A 16745-nucleotide genomic window follows, 5' to 3' on the forward strand; every position below is an offset into this window, starting at 1 on the left:
GTATTTTTTGGTTAACAATAATAATAATTGATTAATAATAATAATATAATTATTATTTTATAATAATAATAATAATAATAATAATAATAATAATAATAATAATAATAATAAAATTTGAGGAAGTATGTTATGGTTGACAATGGTGTGTTATGGGATATTATGAGAGTAAGTGGTGAGGAAGGATGAGAGAGAAAGATGATGCTTCGTTGAGGAAATGTTGATGAAGTGTCATGGTTGGGAGTGGTCTAAGCTTCTTGTTTTTTTTCCTTTTAAGATGGACAATAATCGAGAAGGTATTGGTGTATGTTTGGTCTAGGGATGGCAAAAAGAGCCGTACCCGATAGGTAAACCCGAAACCCGACACTTTTTGGCCGGGTTCGGGTCCGGGTATTCAGGTCGTGGACCGGGTATGGAGTTTATTTTTTATAAAAATTCCGGTTAGGGCCGGGTCCGGGATTGCATATAGACCCGTCAACCCGCCCCGTTTACCCGACCCGTATACCCGATCCGATAAAAATAATAATACCCGATGATAATAATAATAATAATAAAAAAATGGAAGATTTGCTTACTACAATTTGTTTTTTGTTTCTTTTTTATTGTTGTTCAATATGGATAAGAGCATTATTCACTATGTTTTACAAACATGTATGAATAAACTGATTAATTCGAATGTGTAATGTTTTTTACTATCAATTTGTTCTTTGCTTATATTTTTATAAATCAAAGTCATATTCTTTTGTTTTGGATTAAAAATGCAGGTGCAACATTTTAAAGTAAAATGGTGATTATGAAAGTGCATGTAAGATTGTAAGGTGTTCGACGAAATGTCTAAGAGAAATGAACAGAGAAAGTGATGTTTAATGGAGCTTTGAAACCCGTGGGGAAACCCGTTAACCCAACAGTAAGTATTTAATGGAGCTCCGAAGGGTAATAGGGCGGGTTTGGAGGTAGGTTTTCTTAACGGGGTCCAGGATCACCTCAACCCGACCCGATGTCATCCCCAATTTGGTGTATCTATACATAAGTAAGATCCACAAACACTCTCCCCCCATTTGTTGTCCAATCGCCCTTTCTTTAATCACAAGCTCGTTTTTTTTTTTTTTTTTTTTTTATCTATATTATCAAGGTTCTTCATTTGATTTTTGCGAAGTTAGGTCTTTTCTTCTGATGTTAATTTTTTGTATGAAATACCGGGGCTTTTTCTTTTGATGTTCATAAATTATAAATTATAATTTTTTACTTGTGATTCTGTAATTTCTTTAAAATTAGGGATTTTGGTTGTTGTTAAGAAATTAATACTAGTTAAGTTTAAGTTAATAGGTTTAAATTGCTCCTCAAACCGAGTGACAGTTTGTACAGAGATCATGATCTTTTCCCTAGCAGAATAAGGACCCAAAAGCTAAGAAGATAGAGTTAAAGCCATGGTGACAGGATGTTATAATTTGAATAATGTAAATGTAACATTTTTTTGTAGTACTCATCAAATCCTTGTTTTTTTTCCTGTCTCATTCCGTTAATCAAGATTGATACTAACAATTTGAAGATTGCCAAATTGGGATGACAAGGAGTTTATTCATGACCTTGAAGACATTAAGTAGTATCGTCCATATTGCTTTACCATAAGTTCCTTTTTGTTTTAAAAAAAAAAAAAGAAGTAATAAACATTTATATCAGTTCATATTCATATTCATATGAACATCAAAAGAGGTAAGTTAATATTGATAAAGGAATTAAATTGGCCACTTCTATACTAAATTTACACATAAGTTTAATCGAATCAAATCATATGTCAATTTTTGGCAACAAACCCTCTAATGACAATTGAAAAATTGTGCAATTACCATATTCCACGTATACGATGAATATACACAATAGTGGAAGTTAATAGTACCAGGATGGGTATACTTGAACTACCTGCTAAAAAATTCCCAATGTAATATTTAAAACTTTTATGGGTAATTTTTTATACTATTAAAAAAAGTGTATGTGGCCTAACGGTCATATTCCCAAACATCCATCCATATCTATAAATAAGGAGAAGATTGATCACACACATCGGATACAGTCTCCCCTAAACTCAATCAAACGCCGCCGGTTATATAATCAATTACCAGGTCTTTCTTTTTTCTTTTCTTTTCAATTAGGGTTTCTTTCTTTTGATTTTGTTACCAACTTCCATCACTCTCTCTCGTATTTCTTCTTTTTTCAATCCATTGTTGTCACTACACCGATTCATCCCTCTAATCACTCTCTCTGTACGTTCTTTCTTTTCTTTTTCTTTCTCTTATCATGGTTTCTTTTGATTTTCTTAAAGTTATTACCAAATTAGTGTTTCTTTTTCCTTCTCATAGTGTTAAAATTCCTTAAAAACTAGGGTTTTGTTTTTGATTCTGTTCTGTTTCTTAATTTTAGGAGTCTTCTTTTGATTTTGTTTGAGTTCGTTGTAACTTTTTTTTTTTCTAATAAATATAAATCATCTGAAATTAGGGTTTTTTCCTTTTAATTTACCTGAGTTCTTTAACAATCCACAATTAGGGTTTTTTCTTGTGATGTTCTTTAATTATACGATATTAGGGTTTTTCTTGAAAAGCATACGATATTAGGGTTTATTCTTCTGATTCATTAATATTTTTAAAATCAGGGATTCTGGTGGTTATTGATAAGAAATTGATTCTATTTTGTTAAATTTAGGTTAAGAGGTTTAAATTTCCACCTCAATGATTGTAAAGAAACCGAGTGGAAGTTTTTGTAAAGCAGAACAAGGATCCAGAGGCTAAAGAGGGCAAAGTTAAAGCGACAGGTTTATATTGTTTGAATATTTAAATGTAAGAGTTTTTAGTACTCACTTATTTTGTTTTAACATTTTTTAATGACTGTTTCATTCCATTCTTCAAGATTGATATCGACAGTTTGAAGATTGCCATATTGAGATGCTGACAATGAGTTTATTCGTTACCCTGAAGACATTCAGTAAATTCATATATTCTCTGTTGTTAAAGAAGTGTTCCTATCTCTGGTATGGCTACTGTATTTTATTTGATCAATTTCTTTATCTATACACATTGTCTATAGTCGCTGCGATTATTATTTTATAAAAAACATTATCATCTGGAATTGTTTGTGCTCTGCATTCCATTTTATATATATGCTGACAATGAGAAAACAGCTGTTAAAACCTTTTGATGAGAGATACATTCTGCATGTTTATTGCAGCCATGGCTGTTTTATTCTGTTTGTTCAGATTATTTTACAGATATAAGTCTCATACTAGTCATAAGTTTTTTATTTGACATTTAAAGTAGGCTACAAAGGAGAATGTGTTTGATGAAGAGCTTGTTCTCCAGTCACATATTGTAGGTTCAAGTCTCACTTGTGACAATGTGTACATACTACGTGTATCTGTACATAATATAAGGTAAAACGAATCTTTTTTGTAATACAATGAATTGACCACTACTATTAAACTGGTTCTAACTGTCACCAAATGCTCTTTTAGATATGCATTGGTTGGGGATCTCTTCCGCAGTTATTCATTTCACATTCAGAAGTTCATTTACTCAGCAACAGCAGTTTACTTTAAATTGTGAGTATCTTAATTTGTATACAATCTGATAACACTAGAATTAGATTATATGTCCATTGAACCTAAATTATGATTATGATGAATGTTATGTGTGTCAGAACAACATAATGTTTGTGACTGTGGACAAGATTTTCCAGGCTGATATAAAGCAATCGGTTATTAATATGTTAGATAACATATAAACAGAAGGAGTGGTAGGTTATCAGTTCACTTAAGTTTTTGAAAGTTTATTACTTTAGTGCATTTAACCAGTTTTCTTTTTTCTGTTATGCAGGATGATGCGCCGGTAGCAGGGGATAAAATATTTAGCTTAGGTATGTTGATTTTATATTGAATTACATGCTTAAACTTGGTCTTTTTATTGCTAAAAATACAATGATAATGTAGAGAAATAAACTTGGAAGTCTTTTAAGGTCTTTTCCCCTGCAAACCAGATAAAGGGGACAGAGACCAAAAAGGTACAAATAAATACCTGGTGAATCAGGCAATTGCTCAATTAGGTTGCTATAGGAGTCTCATACTTTTTATAAACAAAGCTGTTTCTAATTGATATAAAGGAATATTACTTTTTTTTTTTTTGAAAAGCAAACACAAACCCATACACGAATTTAAAAGCGAATATATACATGTCCACCCCAGGACTCGAACCCCCAACCTATAGGTTTAAAGGGTCACCTCGATACCGCTAGGCCAATGGCCCTTTGGTATAAAGGAATATTACTTACACCAGTTGTTTATAAGCTTGTTGTTTCCCCCTTTAAAATAGGCCACAATGTTGAAGGTGTTGTGTATGTTTGACGACTCTACACAAATTGATCAAAGGAGATGTTCATGCCACGAGGTATTCAAATTATATATTTTGGCGTTCTTTCCAAAAATCCGAATTGTAACTTAAAGTTAATTGTTTTCGATTCTCAACAGGGTTATGATTATTATGAACTCATGATGGCATGCCATATTGGTTTACATGTGGTTTACTTATATTTATCTGCATGTTCTCTTTTACATGTTCTCTTTTACTGCTTGTACATCTTCTAAACTTATCTGCATGTTCACTTCTACTGCAGGTGTTAATGTGTTTCACCATCTTTCTGCACGCGTATGCCAATACGTCTGATAAATGACAGTATTGTGTCGTATGTGTTCAACATTCTCAAAAGTAAAAGACGATGTTAGTAAGTTCTAGTTTCTATTCAAAGAGTTCAGCTGATGCTTAATACTTATATATTAGCGCGTAATATATGCAGGCTTTTGTGTATGTACGACATACAAGACGAAGATATTGGCTTTTTGATAAGTCACTATCAGCTAGTGGCATGATGTATCTTAGTTTTGGAGAAACTTTATCAGATACTGAATCTTGGCGCCCCCTTTACTAGGTTACCATACAATAACTCCTTAAAGTTTTGTATTATTTGATATCAGATATTGAATCTTGACGTGATACATTTTTAATGGAATATTTCTCACATGTTAGGGATTGTTCTTGACTACTCCGTATTCACCTTTTTACCTTTATTAATAGCTGCTTCACACGGATCTATAAGTTCGCAAAATGGCATCTCGTCTAACAACACTTGTATGTGGATAAATGGGAGGTAGGATCCGTATAATCTTAATAGAAAGTGCATCCCATGGGTCAACGACTACTTAAGAAAGTAATCTAATAATTTTACCTCAATGACAAACTTAATGCTACTTTGCTAGATTGGAATGCACTATTGATATTAACAGAGGTGGCAATTTGACTAATTTTAGCACAAATGGGTTCAGAGGGTAATAAAAGTTAGCTTGAAAAGGAAGAAGCCCTGGCCGAATGTGTATTTTTGATACATTAAACCTTTTGAATTGAATATAAATATAAACATGGTGACAAAATGTGTTTTGACAAAATGTGTTTTGATACATACAACTTATGTGCTCGTCTGCTCACAGTTTTTGCCACTATTTTTTCATTTTTGAAACTAAGTGGGACAAAATAATAAAATTGCACTAACACATTGGAGTATGTTTTACGTATCTCATCCAATCGGATTTTCAGCAGATTCCAATGGGATTTCCAAAGTGAAAAGATATAAAGATCACGATGCCATTTTTTGATACTCTGTAGGGAAAAGTGCACCAACACATTGGAGTATGTTTTACGTATCTCATCCACTCGCTAGAGACCAGGTCTGCATGTCTTCATTGGTTTCATATTCAATATAAATGATCTATGTGCTAAAATGACATGTCAGCTTCAAGTTTTGGTTGAATTGCAGGTCTTTTTGGATTTGGAACCGGTCAGATGGTTCAAATCAAAATCTGGCTAGAAAAGGAAACTAGTTTTGGATCTATCCACTTAATTTCTATCTTGATAGCAGTAGCATGTTTGGATCTGATGCACAGTGGAAGTGATATACGACTTGTGGTTATGTTGTCACCGAGGTAAATACAAATATGAAAATTTACAACTTAAAAATAATATTGAACTTTTCATTTCTTAGACGCTGAATTCTCTTGGAATTCCGTGAACCAAACGGGGCCTTAAAAGAATCTAAGCAATATCTCGGAATAGTACGCTGAATTCTCGCTTTTAACGTTAGGTTTGCGAAAGCTCCCGCTTTTGTTTAGTATTAAACTTTCATAATGTAACATACACTGCACTCTAAAAAAACTGGTACTTTTAGGGAGACTCGGAACTAAGCCGGAACATTCTTTGAATTTGTTTAACGCCTTCGCAATAACAGTAACAGATTCCGCGTTCGCATAAGAGAATAAGAAAAGGTCATCAGCAAAACAAAGATTAATAATTTCTTGTTTATGACACTTCAGAAGATATCTGAAATTTTCAGAATTGCAGACTCCTCGCTTTAACATAAGTGTTAGAACCTCCATTACTATCGTGAAAAGATATGTAGATAATGGGTCACCTTGTCTTATAACCCCCTTTTACCTCGAAAAAAACCATGTAATCCCCCATTAATGTTCACCCAGAAAGAAGTCGAAGACACGCATTTCATTATCCATAAGATCATCGTATTATGGAATCCTTCTCTACGCTCTTTCTTTCTTTCTTTCTTTCTTTCTTTCTTTTTTATTAGGGATTTCTTATGATTTTTTCAAGTTATTACCCAATTATTGTTTCTTTTATCTTCTGATAGTGTTTAAATTCATAAAACTAGGGTTTTTGTTTTGATTTTGTCAAATTTATGATTTTTTTTCGATACTGTTTTGTTTCTTAATTTTAGGAGTTTTCTTTTGATTTTGATGATTCTTTGAAGCTGAATTTTTCCTGATATTGTTAAATGATACAAAATTAGGGTTTTTTACTCTATATATTCGAGTTCTTTAAAAATCCCCAATTTATAGAGTTTATTTCTTCTATTATGGTAGTCTTTCGGCTCGATGCTTTGGTTTCTTGAAAAGATCATCACAAGTAAGCACTTGAGATACAACAGCTGAGGTAATTGATAACTGTTGTGCATTTTCAATCACAATGTCGTACCTTTTTTTGTTAGGATTATTACTTTGATTTTGTTACTAACTTAGGGTCTTTTCTTGTGATGTTCTTAAATTATATACGAAATTAGGGTTGTTTTTTCTAATTGTTTACATTTTTAAATTTAGGGATTTTGGTTGTTGTTGACAAAATGGTTCCATTTTGTTAAGTCAGGTTAAGAGGTTCTATTTCCACCTCAATGGTAATGGTAATTGTAGAAACAGAGTGGCTGCTGTCAGGGTAAAGTTAAAGTCATGGTTACATGGTTTTTTGTGAACTTAAATATGTTTGTTTTTTCTAGTAGACATATTTTTATGTATTTAGATTGACTAGTATATGGCCATATCATGTGTGTCGTTCAAGGTTTTTCATATGTTAATTGTCTTTAATTAACTTATACACTGTAATCGAATACTTTGATGACGAGGGGTTCTGCATTCCTGAGGACACTTCATATATCAGAGATCCCATTGAGGTAATCTCCTAAACGAGGTTTCAATAGCCACTTGTCAAATTATATTATATACATATTCATTTAGAAAATCATTGAACAGTAAACTTCAATTGGATATGAATTTTGAAATCGACCTTTTTTGAACGTTAAATATAATATATGGTAGTAATAAAACGTATAAAAGTGTGGGGTAGTGGTTAGGTTGCTTACAATTGATCAAATTGTTTCGGGTTCGACCCCTGGTAACCACGTCCCCTAGCTCTTTTTATACCGACTCTTATTTTAATACTTCTTACCCTTAATCTTTTTTTTTTTTCATAGTGCACCCCTTTCTTTTATTTTAATACTTTTTACCCCTTAATCCCTTCTTTTTTTTCTTTAATTTTTTTTTCCGTAATGCACCCCTTACAAATTTTTATTTTTAATTTAATCTTTCACTCACATTCTTTTATTTTATTATTTTTTTTAATCTAATATTTCTTACAATATTTATATGACTTCTTTTATTTTTTCTTGACCATTTTTTTTTTTATATATATATACTTATTTTTTCCCTTTCTCTTTACAATTTTTTTAACTCTCACACATTACTATTAAATAACAAGAATATTCAAATTATTTTGATTGTAATTATTGATTTAAAACATATTTTTTATTTGAATTTGTTATGGTTATTAACGTTTAAGTATTTAATTTAAAGCGTAAGTTTTGTGTACAACGAAAAGCCGCTAATTATGTTATATAAAAAAATAAGGGGTTCGCAGCTGCAGCGCGCGACTGACCTCAAAACTTGTTTATATTCGATGCTTTGCTGATGCGTCATCACCTTATAAAATTTTCTCCTATATCTGTCATTTGCAGGTTTTGGGTAAAGGGTTTACCCTGGCAAACCTCAACTCATGTTTTATTAAGAATCTTGTGTAGAATTTTCTGGAGTTGGTTTGCAATTTGGGATGATTATGATATTTCTATATCAAGTTATGTTATGTACAAGTCTACCGGCTTTATGAGTTTGATTATAATGTAAAAAGGACTCGGTATACGTAACCCAAAAATATCGTATATTAATTTCTACTATAATAATTTTTTTAGTCATCAGTTAGATGTCAATGTAACCATTTACATTTGATTTTTTTAATGCAGGAATAGGCTGCTGTAAATAGGCGGCTTTATGAGTTTGATGCAGGGCTGGATTAATTATTTGAATGGGATGCATCTTAGTTTTATTCAGACAAAATCCAATGGTTCTTTGTTCAGTTTTGTTAGGGTTTTTCATAATTATAATTATAAGCTTTATTACACTGATAAATCTTTAGTTGCTGCAGCATAGTTTGGGTTGTCGTGTGCTTTAAAATAGACTTTAGGTGATCTTCAACTCGTTTGACCAATTTGAACTCATTTTCCTCTAACTAAAATTTTGACCATTCTTATGCTTTTAAATTCTTGTGGGCCCCATACATTAATAATTTATCATGTACAGCTCCTAGAGGAAGCCCGAGAACTTGAAAAAGACCTTAGGCAGATAACCAAAGAAATAAACGCGAAGCAGTTTTGGGTCAAGATTTCGAAAAGGTATCTCTCTTTTTACTTGTTTTCGTGTTGTTGTTTCTCAGATGAAAGGAAGGTGTTGGCCCAACTGGAAAAAAGTGGGTCAAGTTTTCCACGTCTATATTGATATCTTTAACTATTTGAACATAGAAACCGACGCCACTAATAACGATAAAGCAGTTGTTAAAACTTTGGGAGCTCTAAACTGGTAGTGCCTTTCAAATGAACCTGAGTCATTTGTTGAGGTATTTTAAACCATTTTTCATAAATTTCCTATTTTTCTAATTATTTCAATATTACTAGTATCAGGTTATAAATATGAAAATTTGAACACGGTGATTGGAATGGTGCTGGTGCTCACACGAATTATAGGTATTCTACGACTACTCATGTTCTTAATTATATTATAATTGCGTAAAAAGAACAAATTATAATTTATGATTATATTTATACTATTGAGAAGTTGAGTAAAAAGCACCAAGAACACATTGACGTTTCAAAAATATTTGATTTTATTAAAAATTATGATGCAGGTTGTTGCGAACCGTGTAGCTTCTATTCGTGTCGGGACATAGAGAAAGATGGAAAACGGCTACTTTGAGGACAGAAGACCAAATGCTCGATAATTTGCATCAAAATGTTTCCTTAACATGGTTTCAATTTGAGGTTATGTTTTGTTGGCTTGAAACGGGTTTTTAACTGTCACAAATTGCTCGTTATACAACGTTCTCGTCTGTTTTGTATTGATTTTGTTTAGATATGCATTGGTTGGGTATCTCCTCTGCATTTTTTTATTTTTTATTTTCATTTTGTTGCATTTATATGATGATATCTTAGTTTCTTACTAGAATAAAATAAAATTATATTTTCATTGAAGCTCAACTAATGATGAATGCGACATATGTTTGCGATATTGGATATCCCAAGCAGATATAAAACATTCAGTTACATATATCTTAGAAAACTATGATGCGTTCCAGAATTGAAATTGTTGACTTATAACCAGGAGGAGTGAGTAAGTTATTACCAGAAGGAGTGAGTAAGTTATTGTTAACTTATAACCAGAAGGAGTGAGTAGGTTATCACAGTTCACTTATGTTTTTGATGGTTTATTATTTTAGAGTGCATTAAACCAGTTTTGTAACCATTTTTTGTTTTTTTTTTCGTTGCAGGATGATGTGCCTGTAATAGCAGGGTAGAAAATATTTAAGTCAAGTATGTTGATGTCCCTCTTTGCAAACCAGTTATCAGCTCACTTAAGCTCAATTGATGATGAATGTTATATCTGGAAGGAGTATGTATGTAATTCACTTCAAGTTTATGAAGGTTTGAGTTTTACTTTCAAAGAATAAAAAAATATAAAGTATTTATTAATTTGGTGTATAAAATAAAATACTGGGATTGTAACCACTTGTTTTTTTAGTTTTGCAGGATGATGTGTCCGTAGCTGGGGAGAACATAATATTTAGACCCAGTTATCTTGTTAAGAATTCAATCCGTTCACTTTATATATGCAGCAAGTATATGACATGCACTATTAATACTAATTAGTGGTCATGACACCGTACGTTCCGGTTTGCTACACTCTTCTCAGTTTCTACTAAGGACATAATACTAGGGGGTAAGTTAATGTGTTTTTTTTATCTTCCTTATTTCCTGAAATACTTTACGTGAAGTTGTTTTAAGGTTTAATAGCTTACTACATTTTATTTATTTATTGTGATTATATATATCTAATGAATATTTAAAATAATTGTGTCTGTTTTGTCTAACGCTTCTGCGCTATGATGATTTTTTCCTCCACCATTCAAGGTATCAACATGATGAACCCGTTTTCCTATTTTCTTTTTTCAGTCGTTTTCCTATTTTCTTTTTTCAGTTTTATTGGTTTCTTCGGGGCTACCTACTTTGTCTTTCCGGTGAGTTTTCTTGGACCTTTGAATTTAACCTTCCATTCTTATTTTCCGGTTTGACATTCCAATGAATTTTTTTGAATCTTTGAACTTGACTTTCTGTTCTATCCTTCCGGTTTGCCGTTCGGATCTAACTTTCTAGTTTGACTTTCCAGTGAGTTTTCTTGAACCTTCGAACTTGACTTTCCGATCTAACTTTCTTGTATAACTTTGCGGTGAGTTTTTAACCTTCGAACTCGTCATTTCAGTTTGTCTTTTCAGTGAATTTTCTTGAACCTTCGAACTTGACTTTTCAGACCGACTTTCCAGTTTGACAATCCGGTGAATTTTTTTTGAACCTTCGAACTTTAGTTTTTGATCTGACTTTTCGGTTTGATTTTCCGGCGAGTTTTCAGAAACATTTGAACTTGACATTCCGGTGAGTTTTCTTGAACCTTCTAACTTGAATTTTCGGTTTCACTTTCCGAAGAGTTTTCTTGACTCTTTGAACTTGACTTTCCGATCTGACTTTTCGGTTTGATTTTTCGGTGAGTTTTCTTGAACCTTTGAAATGAAATTTTTGGCCTACCTTACCAGTTTGACTTCTCGGTGAGTTTTCTAGAACCTTTGTTGTAACGACCCTGGATTTTCCAACGTTTATTTATTAATAATTATTATTATTAATACGTGTGATTAAACGAATGTATGTTATTACATTTACATGTTGCCATGACTAAACGTGCTTGACTTTAATTGCCCGAAACGTCTTTGTGACACCCGAGACTTACACGAATAATATTTTTAGGTATTATTTACATTCATGATTAATTTTATTAATCATTTTAATTTAATTAACTATGGTGATTGGTTATTTACTTGGGCTTTTGTTGGACTTTATTTGTTAATTATTGAACTTGGGCTTTGATTAGTGTAATGGACTTATGACTTTGGGCTTACAAGCCCACCCTACATTTTAAGTGGACTAACTAGCCCAATATTACATGTAAGTAATACTTAGAGTTGTAACTAGTTGGTTATGTTACTTGGAATCTAGTTAGCAACTTATCCTCATGCACATACCTCTTTTAACCACCTCTTATCATCTTTACATGCAAGTAACCATTAAACAACCTCTTCCTCCCTCTTTTTTCTGCTGAGGCCGTAGGCCTATGGGCCATGTGGGGAGTTCTTTTTTTTTTGAATTTCCTTATTACTCTTCATTAATCTTCATTTCATTTTACAACTCACAAAACACTTCACACTTTCCTCTCTTTTTTTCTCTCATTTTGTAAGTAACAAGCTTGTGTTCTTCTTCTTCTTCTTCTTCCCTTTTTCTCTTGTAAAACCGTGACCAAACAACCCATAATCATCATCATCACTTGTTGTTGTTGTAGTTAATTACTTGTTGTTTACATACTTGTTGATGATTACTTACTAGTTAACAAGAATCAAGCTTTCTAGTTTGAATTCTTCTTTTTATCTTGTACTAACAAGAACAACAAGAACTAACTTACTAGTTATGTTATACATATACTTTCTTAAAAGATTGCAAGTTCATGTGTTGATTAAAAATCATACTTGTGATTCATAAAGTAAACTTTAAAGTTTACTTTCTAAAGATCAAACTTTGGTTTGAATCTTTAAAGTATGAACAACCATGAACAAATTACTTATTTTACTTAGTTTACTTCTTCATTCTTGCACTTTAATTTCATGTAATTAGTTTAAATGGTCAAGAACTACAAGTTAGTCTTGATCTCATTAATCTTGAACTAAAAGTTAACTTTGAAAGTTCAAGAACACACAAATAAGTTTTCTTTAAATATAACTTTGTATACTTATACTTGATCTAGACTTTTGAGTCTTGGATCTTCAAGATCTAACTAAGAACTATGTTCTACATCTTAAGATCTTGATTAGTTAGTTTACTTTCAAGTTTGTAACTTGTTATTAGCTTTAAAGTCCATGTATGTGTTAGATCTAAGACTTTGATGTAACTTTGGTTCATTAAACTTCATACAACTCTTAAGTGAGTTGTGCTTCATGTCTTAGACTTGCACTTGGGTTATGATGGTCAAATCTTGGTAAAGATGATGTAAACACATCAAAGAGTTGTACACTTGAGGCTATAGGCATCAAGGATGAGAACCATGATGAACATCAAGCACCAAACCCACCGGAACCCATTTAACTTCCTGTTTTCTGTTTACAGCCCTCTGTCCTACTGATTATGTAACAGACCAGTAGACCTGGGCTACTGAGACCTTGATTTTCAAATAGATCTTTTCGAATAGATAACTTTTCATATAGGACTCGTCTTAATCCGAGTTACGGTTTAGGATTTATGGCCCTCCGATCGTCACTATGTCCTTTAACGTTGTGCAGAAATTTCTGACCTACTCGCACTTAGACCGTCGCCACGGTCAAACGAAGACGAGTTGCTTCTGTAAATTTTACCACACTTAAAGGACTCATATACGGAGCCATGGCCACTGGTCTCACCTTATTTCAGTAAGGGTAGAGGCCGTGGTGACTGACTGAAGTCAGTCTTTGTTTTAAACTACTTTCATAAACGAAACTTACTTTACGCCTTTTGTTTGATGATGAATGATGATGACCCTTAAGACCTTATTTACATACTTTTAAACCTATTAAGACGATTTACTGACTTAGTACTATTTGACTTAGGTTGAGGACTTTCGGACCGATTACTTGCACACTTTTCCCGACTCGACTAAACGACTACTTTATCATTGTGAGTTATAGCATTCCCTTTTTACTTTAACTTATTTTGGGAACTGAGAATACATGCGGATTTTATGTTTTACATACTAGGCACGAGTACTTAAACTTATATATGTGTGGGTTATACAACGGCAGAAACATTCCCTTTAGCTCGGTAACGTTTAGTCATTGGTTTTTGAACCGGTGAACGCGAATCTTAGATATGGATCCATAGGGTTTGACATCCCCACTCGGGCTAGTAGCGCTAGCATTTAACGAGTGTTTAATACTTCGTAGACATACGCACTTGCCAAGTGTACTTTCAGGGGGTATAAACGTTAAGTTAGTTACCAAGTGCCCACGGTTAACATATACTTTATCATACTGTTTTGAAACGCTCTTTGTAGCACTGAAATCTCGTGGCCTACCTTACTTACTGTTATACTTAAACTATAGCTCACCAACCTTTGTGTTGACGTTTTTAAGCATGTTTTTCTCAGGTGCTTGAGGTTAGCTTCCGCTGTGTACTAGTCGTGCTGTAGACACCCGCTGCTTAGAGTTGTCGTCGCATGAACTACTTTACCTTGCATTCAAACTTTAGTACTTTTGAACTATGACTTGTAACGACCGTTGTGGTCACATACACTTATTATTTGCTTCTACTTAGTGAAGCATGCTTTCGGATTGTAAAACATTCGATATTGGTTTAGACATCACTTTATTTATGAATGCAAACTCTTTTTGAAATCGTATATAGTACTTAACCTTGTAATGATCCTGTTGTTGATGATTCGTACACGATGGTTTTGTACGGGGCATCACATTTGGTATCAGAGCCTTGGTTGTAGGGAATTAGGTTGCATTAGTGACTCTAAGACCGACCCGAGTAGGATTCACTAATAGGACTAATCTACAACTTGCTTGTTTACTTGTTTCTGCTGAACTTACTGCATGCTGCTGCTTACTTTTACTGCTATATGCCGTATGATATTACATGATTTCACTACTGTATGATATTACTTGCTTTCGATTGCATGCTACTTCTGTACGATTCGTTATTATTTCCATGCTACTTATTGTTATACATGATTTAAACTGTTGGCCTAATACGTGCTTGCTTTATGACTTACTGACATGGAAAATTTATTTTTCCTTGTTCAGATGTCGGATGTTCCACCTGCTATCGTTTTGGGCAGTTTAGACTCTTCAGCTACCCCATCTACCACCGTTGCCGATCCACCGATCCCGATACGCACGAGTGACCCCGGCGCTTCATCTTCCGGGACTAGCAGCCAGCCGCCTGCACCAGTGGACCCTACGGAGATTCCAGCTCCGTCTGCTCCCGGACCCTCGGAGTCACAACCCTGCATCGGTGGTGTTGTGATCCACGCGGAGTTCGGGGAAGGGCCATTCCGTAACCATATGCGCATGCCGTGCCGACGCGCTCCAGATGGACGTTTAGTGCCGATTCCGCCATTCAGACACAGAGAGATGTTGGCCGCCTTCGGACTGCCAGTTCAGCCACCCGTGTCACCACCACATGATTCGGATGACTCATCATCCGCCGATTCTTCATCAGATGATTCTTCATCAGACTCCAGTGACGACGAGGACCCTGCTGATATACCTATTCAGCCACCCTCTACCCCGCCGAAGAAGCGGTACCGTCCTGATGGTACCGTCATTCCAGGGGTGAATGGAGGTCGTGCTTTCACTGACGCTTTTGGTCGGCGTCGGAGGGTTACTGCCCGTAAGCGGCTTGTGTCGTACCCTGCCGACCCACTCATACGTAAGGCACCTCGTTACGTGCTGACTATTTCTGGAGCCGGGACATCTGCACCCCGCTTCGTGCGGTCTGCACCACCCGCTCCACCAGCATCACCCGCTCCACCTGCACCATCCGCTCCACCGGCCCCACCTGCACCACCAGCACCGCCTGCCCCACCAACTCCCACTGTCGAGGAATTGACAAGGGAGGTGGGAATCCTCCGAGCTCGGGTTACTGAGCTCGAGGAGCAGTTGGCTCAGGTTTTAGACATCCTACACCCACCTTCACCGTAGGACCTTTTGTATTAGATTTCATGATGTAATCTAGTTGTAGTTTCATATTTCACTTATGTATTGTACGAATCTATCATGATGTATGAAACTTATTATTAATGAATGCAAACTCTTTTTGAAAACGCATATAGTACTTAACCTTGTAATGATCCTGTTGTTGATGATTCGTACACGATGGTTATTATTAATGAATGGAAACTTTGTGATGTTACTTTTTGCACAAGTGTTCTATTTACGTTACTGTATGGTGTTTTGCGGTACTTGTATCAACTTGTGTTACTTAATTAACATGTGTTGTGCTGTTTACATGTTGGTTGTTATATACTATATTATTATATATTGAATGCTGGATTTTGACTTGAGTCAAAATGTTTGTATAGAACACCATGGCTAACGGTCGATCCACACCTACTGCTGCTCAAATTGAAGAGATGATCCAAGAACGTGTAGCCGCAGCCCTAGCAGAAAGAAACCTCCAAGCTCCACCGCCACCACCACCAGTTATCCCACCCGTTCGAAATGGGTGTACTTACAAGGAATTCCAGAGCTGTAAACCACACAACTTCAGTGGAACCGAGGGACCGGTTGGTCTCACCAGATGGTTCGAGAAACTTGAATCAGTATTCCGAGTTAGCAACTGTTCGGAGGACAGCAAAACCAAATTTGCTTCTTGCACGCTATCTGACGGCGCGCTCACGTGGTGGAACACAATGGCACAGGCACAAGGCATTGATGAGGCGTATGCTACGCCATGGGAAGCATTTAAATGTGCTATGATTGAGGGGTATTGTCCAAGAACCGAAATCTAAAAGATGGAGATGGAATTCATGCAGTTAAAGGCCGTTGGGAACGACCTTGATGGTTACAACAGGAGATTTTTGGAACTAGCCCTGATGTGTCCGACCATGGTCACCCCGGAATTCAAGCGTATGGAGAGATACTTCTGGGGACTCCCTAAGTCCATCAAAGGAAACGTCACCTCATCCAAGCCACCGAATG

General features: G+C 34.8%; 2 long non-coding RNA genes across 4 annotated transcripts; both read left to right on the top strand.

Moving 5' to 3' along the window:
- The first annotated feature begins 2020 nt into the window (after positions 1-2020).
- On the top strand, positions 2021-4767 carry LOC139885606 (uncharacterized). Of its 2 annotated transcripts, none has more exons than XR_011772010.1 (8): positions 2021-2117; positions 2695-2803; positions 2899-3019; positions 3306-3418; positions 3500-3586; positions 3861-3900; positions 4353-4427; positions 4654-4767. It is a non-coding gene; the product is annotated as an uncharacterized lncRNA (long non-coding RNA). The 2 variants fall into 2 exon arrangements; XR_011772011.1 differs by lacking the exon at positions 2021-2117 and adding an exon at positions 2190-2258.
- Positions 4768-4833: 66 nt separating this feature from the next.
- Positions 4834-9838, top strand: LOC139885607 (uncharacterized). 2 transcript variants are annotated; one of them, XR_011772013.1, is made up of 8 exons: positions 4834-4965; positions 5112-5184; positions 5697-5758; positions 5848-6013; positions 8665-8885; positions 9002-9093; positions 9220-9441; positions 9603-9838. It is a non-coding gene; the product is annotated as an uncharacterized lncRNA (long non-coding RNA). The 2 variants fall into 2 exon arrangements; XR_011772012.1 differs by having other exon boundaries at positions 8665-9093.
- Positions 9839-16745: the final 6907 nt, after the last annotated feature.

This window comes from Rutidosis leptorrhynchoides, chromosome 1 (genome assembly GCF_046630445.1).
Source record: "Rutidosis leptorrhynchoides isolate AG116_Rl617_1_P2 chromosome 1, CSIRO_AGI_Rlap_v1, whole genome shotgun sequence".
Lineage (NCBI taxonomy): Eukaryota > Viridiplantae > Streptophyta > Magnoliopsida > Asterales > Asteraceae > Rutidosis > Rutidosis leptorrhynchoides.